The sequence below is a fragment of the Apteryx rowi genome, unplaced genomic scaffold (assembly GCF_003343035.1).
Source record: "Apteryx rowi isolate R43461 unplaced genomic scaffold, aptRow1 scaffold_624, whole genome shotgun sequence".
Lineage (NCBI taxonomy): Eukaryota > Metazoa > Chordata > Aves > Apterygiformes > Apterygidae > Apteryx > Apteryx rowi.
Window position 1 is genome coordinate 117,098 of NW_020450899.1, and position 10,359 is coordinate 127,456.

The following is a 10,359-nucleotide window of genomic DNA, read 5'->3' on the forward strand; positions in this document are numbered from 1 at the left end:
CAATTATATTTCATTATATAATTAAAAAGCATATATAAATACAAAATAGTTGAAACAAATACCTTTAAAAAATACCACTAACCTTCCATGAGCATGAAAATCTAGGCGCAAGAACTGATCTTCATGCAATACTGCTCTTTTGGCACGCTGGTGTTTTTGGTGTAACAAATCCACATCATAGGACAATCCTTCATAATGTCTAATGTATTTATTTAAAGGATTTCCATACTGGCCTGAAAAGAGAGGGGGGGGGAAAAAGCAAGTTTTAGCATGTTTCAGAAATCATTACTGTCACACCTACGCTAGTACGCGTTGTAGATCTGTGGAGCAAGACAGTTGATGATGAGAACTTGACTTCAGACTCATTCTGCTCTGGTCCGATGGATCAAAATGCACACTTGCAGCTGGACTGTGTTGGCTGGACCTTGGAGTGCATCTTCCGCTTTCATGTCAAAGGGAGTATCGTTTACTTACTCCAAAACCACTCCGTGATGCAAACTACATCAGTGTAAGCAGGGATACTTAAGACATGTTTCAAATATTCTCTCCTGAAGCAAACATGAGAAGTGCAACAGCTCAGCATCTTTCTTCTGGTTCCTGAGAGGAACCACACTTCCATTTTCACTCCACATTCACAGCACTGAAATATCTACTACTGAAATATCTACTACTATTACTAAGTCTTTTGAGGCTTACATTCCACATGCCAACTAGCCAGAAAAATTAAGAACAAATCTCAACACCTAGCAATACAGATATTCTGCTGCATTAACTTCCAAACCTCTCTCCAAAAAATGTTTCTATCTCATGGAAAAGTTAAAAACATTTGCAAAGATGTAAATTAGGTTCAGTCTATTTTGGATACTCCTTGTAATACAATGTTTCTGACTCACATTAAGAGTGCATGACAGAAAATGGGGAAAAACTTTGTCCTCCAGCCCTGATGGAAGAAGGCATATACAGAACTGACCAGAGGCAATGGCAGTTAGGAGCTCTACATAAATTTAAATTATGTATAGAGGACCACAGTATCAGCCTTATATCCCCACTAGACATTAAGCATTTTGCTTTAACAGAGTATTTTTGACTCCAAGGTTAGCATTAATAGGTCAATAAGAAGATAGAAAACTTGTGCTGTCCAGACACCTACCAGATGTACTACTGAGATGTAAGTTTGCCTACCAAAACAGGCCAACAAGGCTAATAATCATAACTTTCTTCTGGTTTCAGTTCTTAACAGAGCATAATTTTCCTCCAGAAAAGGGGCTGCTTTATGCATTATATGCCTTTGCATAATTCAGATTTTGGTCACTTCTTCCTAATAGGTATACAGTTTCCATCTGGGATTCACCTTCATATTTTTAATATAGTCCAAGCAGTCACAGTAGTGTATGCATAATTAATTGACAGCACAGTGCATATTTCACAAAAAGTATATTTTCATATCTTGACAACCAAAGGTCTCCATCCTCTGCCTCTGCACATTCAACACTGATTCTCTTTGCAAGACTAAGTCTTAACTGCGTTTCCGTTCTAGCTGTTGTTTGACATGAAAAATTGCATGAAAAATTTTGCATCTACTTGACAAAGCATAAACAGAAGAGATTTTGTGGAAGGAATTAAGAAGTGATTCAATAGCACTGACCAGAGACCAAAAAAATAGTTAAAAGCTCTAACTGTAGAAGATAGTGGGGAAGAACAGAAAAAACATACATACAGTGGGGAGAAAAGCACTGCTGCTTTACAACAGAGGTAGTTTATACAGTATTTTATTTATATATATATATATATATATAAATATAAAAAACTTTTTTTAAACAGTTTGAGTATTTAAAATATCCAGTCATAAGGAATTCTCTTTTTAACCTGCAGATCTATATCTGGAATCTAGAGTCATGAGTGACATGAGTTCAGTGATTCTGGTTTCAAAACCTGATTATATATGACCCAAATTGTGTCATATTCCTTGATGTATTAAGCATTAAAAACAGTAAAGAATTAAAGATATTGAGCAGTGTATAATGTTTCAAAAATCCAAAAGGTAATCGCATGTTTTGATACATAAGTTTTATCACTAGTTAGCACGCAAGCATTCACCCTATTTGAAACAAAGCCTTGCAGTATTCTGATACATACCTTACCAAAAAACATCTGACCAATTCTTTCTCTTGCAAATCCACAGAAGCAACTCTTTCTGAAGACCAGATCAACTATTCATTTCAGAAACTACTTTATGGATCACATCACTCAAAGCAAGCACTTGCAGTTTTATTATGCAATAGTCAAATGTTTAAGCAGTCTGTGACAATTTCTTGCCAAATGTATTTCTAGAAGGAATGTTCTAACATTGTTAACGTTTAGTCAATGTTTAGTCAAAATTTCCACAAAATTTTTTCCCTACACAACCCCTTTGACAAAGCTTATCCCAAAACTTTAGAAAGTGTTTTGGTGAACTATTTGGTTTTTACCGAGACAAATCAGTCCTATCCTGAGAGTGGTGATTAAAATATAAACTGAGCGCAGTAAATGCATCACAACCACTTTTACTAGCAGTAGCACATTATCTTTCACAGGAAGGACCTAGAAATCCATTTGTCAACCACTTCATTTATGACAAGGCATAGCTGATGTAAAACCCAAATTGTCTATTGAAAGCTGTGGTAAACAGACCCAATCTTATCTACACCAAGAATATGAAATTAGAATACAGAAGTTAAGTTGTTATTTTTTTCAACTCCAGGTTGAACTGATAATCTTTAAACATTTCTGGATGGAAGAGTAGAAGAGTTTTTTAAAATATCAAAGCAGTTACATTCCACAGTATTTACTACTACGTTCTGATATTTGGACAACCATTGATCAATGCTGTAACATTATGCACCAGTTTCTGCTTCAAGGACGTATAACCATTTTTTCATTTTCTATTCTGTTACTTTATCTTTTCATCATATGTTGTTCTTACTTGATTGTGTGTATGCAAGTGCTTGCCACATTGAAAACTGACTCCTCATCTAGCTTTAGAGACATCCTTCCTTAACCTCTTCAGGAAGAGTACAAATTCTTCATTTCATGCTCAATTTTTCTAGAATCTGATCTTGGCCATCAGCTTTTTTCTAAAGAAATATCTACGTGCAGCATTCAAGAGAGTAAATAAAAAGTCAAATCTCCAATTTTCTCCAGAACCATTAATTCCATAAGAAAAGACAGGATACCTCAATCAGTCAGTTTAATCCCACACCAACCTAAATGTGAGAGTTTTTGGAGTTTTCATGCAACATTTTGTACACTATTTTTGTTCAGACATCTATACTGACAGGGTCCAGGGAGGCCCAAAGAAAGACAAATCCATCCCAAAGCTTCGCCTCAACAAAATGTGTTATAAGACTCTTATGCTACATTAAAAAACAAACAAACAAAAAACCCAAAACCCACACTTTTCCTTGTGCTGAGACCTGGTATGCGAAAATACAAATTTACCTTTCCCCGTATTTATCATGAGATCTTATTAATACCATGAAATTTTGAGTACCTCCATGCTGCTTAAAAGGATTGTAATATCTCATCATGTAGTCTAATAACTAATGCAAAAGTCAACTGATTAAATGAATACTTCCAAATTTATCACTTGCATTTAGTAGCAACACGGACAAGATGATATTGCCTTATTGGCATCTCTTTAAAATTCAAGTAATTGTAGACTGCAGATAAACAGCGTTCAAATTTCCTCCCAGTAGCGCAGGCTTCTACAAATGTTGACTCTTCATCATTGACTGCAAATACAGTCCAATAACAAAAGTTTATTTTAATTTCCTTTCATTCTTAGTTTCAAAATACAAGTCCATTTCCATCCAATTTTCCAGAAGCTTCTTATGGGCCTTTAACATTTATCAAATTCATGATTTAAGCAACAATCTATATTCATTCTGATCCAAATAAGACACACGGCAAATTCAAAGTTTCAGTAACCAGCATGAGGAATTTTGAGGGTGACAGATGTTGACCATGTCTCATGTTTCTCTAATCGCCTCTAACAGACTCCCACAAAATGAGCAGAAACACCTCCTAGGGCTCAAAAACTTTCATCAACCAAATATGATTAGCCTGAGTCCACTTCTGATATCAGACTGGTGCACAATGTAAATTAGCCTGACTGCAAGTAAACTCTTTCCAATTCCAACTTTCTGAGTAAAAGAATGATATGAACTAAAAATATCAACACCAAAGAAAACAATGAATTTTACAATTAACTGACATAAGATAAACCTTAGCTGAAGTTTTAATTTTAAAATTATCCTAAACCAAAACATGATACTAGTAACTGCCTTTAAAAAAAGCAAAAACTGAGAAGTTAAAGCAGAGAAGTCTACACATTCTGCAGCATACTATAACCCCAAGACTAAGTAACAAGTTAAAGTATTCTTAACTTCTCTGTGGTAGGAAGCTATTATGTATGCATCCTTTAAATTGCTATAGACCCATTTTTTCCTCAGTACTGCAAGGTACTCTCTAAACAGCTTCAGGCATTTAGAAAAAAGGTTTAAAGGATGACAATCTACAAAAGACCCAATAATGCTTCTCACCTCTTCTAGGTCTCACAACCGTCTGGAAAGCTGGGAGAAAGCCCTCAACCAAGTCACATAGACAATACACCCAAAATGAGTACTGTGACAAGACAGCAACACAATATGGCATTAAAAGGCCTCATAACTTCTCTTTGCTTAGCAAAAGTTAGCAAATTCCTTTTGCTTAACTAAAACCAGTTATATACATTCTGTGATTACACAGGAAACAATGCTATTTCCTTTCCCTTTCTCCAAAAGGAAAAAACTCCTTACATTTTATGTAAACTCACTACAGTGAGCACTTGAACTCTTTGTTACTCTTCTCTTACTGAATAAAAACAGCTGCATACCACCTAGAATATATGCTATTTCATAGCTTTTCTAAAAGACTTCAAACAGGGTTGAAATCAAGGCTTCAAAATTAATCTTGTATAATGTTACTATTACTATAGTGCCCAAAGTCTTTGACCAATATGCAGTCTCCTTAGTGTAACAGTGTGTTCTAGCAAGAGAAAGACAAGGGAAAGAACAGAGTTTAGTTGCAGTAATTTTCATTGCGTGGGTATTCTGTATTCAAAAAAATTCAGCACTTTGTTTGCCCTTCTCTTCTACGGACTCAGCTTTTTTAAATATTTGTGGAAGATGTGCACACTTGTCACCAAGATGTCACCAAGATTTCTAAAAAGAAATAAAAACAGCTACAAATCAGTAGAAAAATGATTCTCCTCTTCAAGAGAGTAGCTTAATAATTAACTCCAATTTCCGTAACATTCACCATGGTATCCTATAAATTCTTAAGTTAGTTGAGCTGGAAAGAGGATTTTTGCTTCTCATAGATATGTATCTGATACAAGATGTCTCAGATTCTACTCTTGCAATGCTTTGTAATCTATACTGTGCACCTGCAAACTGTTCAGTGATCTTCACAGAGGTGCATAATGAAGTAGGTGCAACTGCCAGCCACAGATTTTGTGATTACAAGATTCTGGATCAAAAAGGAAAAAGCTTATCACAGAATCCATGCAGAAAATGCACCCCAGAGAACCAGTAAAAGACCACGCACACACATCTCAACCTTGGAGACAAACCACTGTGACTTCTTTTTGTTGAAAAAGTAGTATTATTTGAATTGAGACTGCAGGACAGATCTATTAAAATGAGCATATGATGAGAAAGCTTGCAGTAAGAAATACTGAACCATGAGTATTCAAATCAAGTTTCAGGTAGCTGCTCTACAAATCTCATGTATCATGTTGCCATCAGCCAAACATCAAAGATGGCATGATGCACTTCCAGGCAGCCCAGTGCCAGAAGCCAACATTTCTCAGTGGTACAGTGCCCGAACACTCAGCCTGTGGCCAGGAATGCTTTAGTATAGGCAAGAGTGAAAATGGGGTGGTTTTTGAACCTGAAAAGAAATGACACACCTAGTCAAGCAAATCCCTAGAAGACTATCCTATGATTAGAAAAACCTCAGGAACGAAGCTTTACTTTCATTGGGTTAGAACTAAATTCTAAGGAGGAAAACACACACTCTACACAGAATTAAGCAGAACATTTGGGTAAAGGTCTAGGTGTCAGCCCCTGTGAAAGATTTGTGTATAAAGGTCTGGAGGTCTGCCGCATCCCTTGAAAGTTGTAAAGAAAATATCTACAATTGCCTTGCTTTCTGAACAAACAAATCCCACTGGACAGAGTCTGAGGTATATGTTCTAACCTTCTACCTAGGCATCCACACACTATGCAAAGGATAATATATATCACCCACTGGATTTTAGCTATAAGCCTCTTGGCACATTTCAAGCAGCTATATATAACAGTTGTTTGGGGGTCTGTGCTAAATGATTTGCTACTCAGCTCATTCATCATGATTATTTTCCCAGACTAGCAAGACTTTTCTAGACAAAACCTTCCCAGGCTAGCAGAGTCTGTGGGAGTGAATCAGTACCCACAGTATAAGACGACAGAGTTAGGGAACACTTAAGCCAACTGGGCACGCAGAAGTCCATGGGACAAGATGGGATGCATCCAAGAGCACTGAGCAAATTGCTGAGGCCATTTCAAGGCCTTCTATCATCTTTGAAAGATGGTGATTCATGGTGATTTGGGGAGGTTACTGATGACTGGAAGAAAGCAAATGTCACACCTATCTTCAGGGAGGCGGACCTGAATATCTACAGGCTGGTCAAACCTGGGAAGATTATGGAGGAAATCACAGAAGCCAACTTCATGCACATGAAGAAGATGGGTAATAAACAGTACTAAAATTTTACCAGCATAAACCTGAACATCTATTAAGTTTATCTACATCATGGTAGAAGATGACAACACGTAACTTTCCATAAAATAAGAGGATAAGCATGGACTGTTCTAAAAGGTGAAGTCTATATTAAGCCACTAAGATTAAGACTTACGTGACACAGGTAAATAGTTCGAATACAACCCAAGTTTATTAATGGGGGGGGGGGGAAAAAAAAAGAATCTGACTTCGTAGACTATTAGAAATTCAATGGTGAGCCTAAATCTTATTGGACAACTCTTTTTACTGAAAGTGTCATCACTGATTTGCAGATTTGAAATGTCAGCATGTGATGAATACCTTTAAGAGAATGACTTTATCTTAAATAATTCAAACAATAATTAAGTAGAAAAATTATCAAAATTTGTTGTATTTCTTCAAACAATTTTCAATCCATAGCTTTTCTCCTAAAAAAGTTCTCTTTACATGAGACTCTGAAAAAAAAGGTATACACAGCACTTGGATTTAGTATTTCTGTGCTGAAGTGTATCAAAAAGAACCAAATTTGCAGATAGTGCAAATTAAGATCCTTAAATATGAACCTGAATAAAGTTTTTAGCTCAGTTAATTAGAAGCCAGTAATTCTATCACATACCTCCTGACTTGAATTTCACTGAAGAATTAATTTAGGCTGTAGTTTCATGATGTCCACCAGAAGGGAAGGTCCTGCTGTCCTTTTTCATCTATCCCTTTTCTGCTCCTCCCTTGTGCTGGCACTGAACTGATTTGGCTCAAAAATACCCATTTTCTTTCAGTCAAGTTAGTTTTTGGTGGAAGAAAAATATGTGACCAAAGTCAAGCTAGCATCATTTCCCTTTACTGGAAACTTACACCTAGCATACAGTTAGACAGTACAGCATCACCACCATAACTGGCCCACAGATGTCCACTTTTTTTTTTAAAAACCCTCTTTCTCCCCACTTCCAGCAATGTCCCAGCTCTTCTTTTGCATCCATTAGGCCTGGGTCTGCACAATAAACCAACAGAATTTACATTTCTGGAAGGAAACTATTCATTTCTTTTGTATAGATTAGCAGGTTAGATTGACTCCTCATGCCATCAAACACCAGAGCTGTGGAAGGAGGAGAGGTGGGAACGCATGACCAGGGCAAGATCAGACAGCAGTAACTCATTGGAGTGGCTCCGCCATATGCATAACTGAGCCTTTAGATCCTTTTAAAAGCAATCATAAATTTCAGTCTCAGGTTCTTAGATCATAGTCAAAACAGGGTGCAGGGGTGATTATGGTATTTCAAAGTTACTATCTAAACACCTTTTCTTTTTTAAATCACCATGGGCATTTCTGAAGCAACTGACAGCTGCCTGTATGAGCCATTGTCTTATTCAGACACATAAAATCCTTAACCCATTTATTTTAAATCCCAGCTATGTGCTAGAGGCCGAGTGCCACGTTAATGAAGGCTAGTACTCTTCTCAATTTATAGCAAGGATGTAGACTAAATTACTCCCATGCTGATCGTTCATAAATGCCTTCCCACAACTCCCCCATGTGTCCAGAAAAAAACAGAATTTCTCCCATGCTAACTGGGAAGCAGTTTCTTCAATATTCAGCAGCACAAGACATTAAGATACAATTCAGAAGTCCTAGCAACATAGAAGAGTGCGTGTACCAGTAAAAACAAACAACTTATCATACACTTACAATGAAGTTCACCATTTGATCAGCCTCGCCAAAGCATAAGCACTCTTGCTAAATCCAAACTTCTTTCTTTTTTGTTTCAGTAGTTCTCTCTTCTGTATTTTCTATCCCCCCCTCCCTTTTTTAAACAACCCTCAGCTAGAAGGAAAAGTTCTATCAGTTGTTTCTATTCCTCAAAGAACATCATTATTTATAGATAATTAAGCACTGTTTAATACATTTGCATGCTTCTTCATTTCATGCAACAGAACATCCTCCTAACAGTTGCAAAGAATATTGCCCCAGACTGAGAACCCCTTTATACATGTCAAAATTAATAGCACCAGTACTGAAAAAAATCAAGCAACTCCAAGTGTATTAGAGAAAAAAGAATGAGATTCCTTTTACACTTTTTTTTTTAAAAAAAGTCTTAAAAGTTTCAAAGCATTATCTACTGGAAACTAACAAACATATATCTACTTAAGATAAATTATACCTTTCCCAATTACTGATAAATAGTGACATGCCTTCTTCCTACTCATAACATTGAAACCGTATTCAAGCTTTACAGCTAGGCAACTTGTTTTCTGAAGATTGTATTTATTCAGTCTTAGTAAAGGAAAAAAAAAACTTCTAACCCTCCTCCCCACCAAGTGGTCTAACATCAGAAACTGATTATGCCTCTGCTTTAGGTCCTATCAGACTGAGTTGCTTATAACTTGCCTGTAGTAACCACAGACTGTACAGATGGCTACAAAGCATGATAATATAGCTATTGCACTACACTTCATTAGCATTGTAACACTAGTGACTGCTTTTAATTGTGTTCCTGTTGCAGAATCTTAAAAGAACAATTTAGGCTGGAGAAGTAAACAGCTTTTCCATCAATCAAAATTAAGACATTTAATTCTAGACAATTAAATCACTCTAATCTTTCTCCTTCAAATAAACCATTAAATTATATTGCCTCTTAATATTTAAAAATTGTTGCCTTTGTAACCTTAGTTCACAGTTAATAATGAATCATAATAAATTCTGTTAATCTGTAATATACCTTTAACAGTATCTAAAGACTAAATATAAAGGGGGTAGACAAGACTTAAGCACTTCTAAAAGAAGAATTAAGCACACTTAGGCATCCCAGAAAAATCTTCTGAGTTCAAAATACAGAAGAGCATTACAAAAAAATATTAATGGTGGCTTTTTAAAAGTTATTGATACTTACATGACCTAAAACTATACAACTTTACAGAGAACTATAACGTTGAATCAAGAATTGTGTAAAAGTTGTTTTCATTTTGTGTTGTTCTCACAGTAACACTATCAAATATCACGAGCTTGCCTTTTTTGGCACAGATACTAATGCCTTACTAGAAGAAGAGTGCTCAAACACAGAATTCTATTTTTCCAGTAATTACAAATCTTTACAATACTTAGTCAAGGAAGCCTAGAAACTTGCATACAAAATTCTAAAAAGTTTCTTTTATCCAGATTAATAATGGGATGAGTTCAGACCATGAGTCCAATTTCTTCTTCCTTACAGTATGCTCCAGACAGCTGAGCCCCAAGTACAACCTACCGGAGCTTTCGCATACTTCAACGTTACTTTTCAACCACAGGCAAAGGCCAGGATCTAGCACCGCGTTCTGTTAACAGACCTACATACTGACGCACGCTGAAGCGGGGCCGGACAAACAGGAGAGGTGCCAGGCCAGCCAGGGGAAGCCAGCCCTTATCAGCCGCTCCACCCACCCTCCTCCAGGAACTGCCCCCAAAGTCCACCTTGCCCAGCACCTCCGCGTGTCCAACGCGACGGCGCTTCCCTGCCGCGCCCGCAGCCGGGGAGAAGCCGCCCTCGC

General features: G+C 36.8%; 1 protein-coding gene across 1 annotated transcript in view; it reads right to left on the reverse strand.

Moving 5' to 3' along the window:
• ADAM10 (ADAM metallopeptidase domain 10) overlaps positions 1–10,217 on the reverse strand; it is a 56,665-nt gene extending 46,448 nt beyond the window's left edge. The window contains exons 1-2 of the mRNA XM_026084009.1: positions 10,080–10,217; positions 83–233 (exon numbers count right to left, since the gene is read on the reverse strand). The gene's annotated coding sequence lies outside the window, so the exon portion shown is untranslated. The remainder of the gene's footprint in view (positions 1–82; positions 234–10,079) is intronic.
• Between the last annotated feature and the right edge of the window lie 142 nt (positions 10,218–10,359).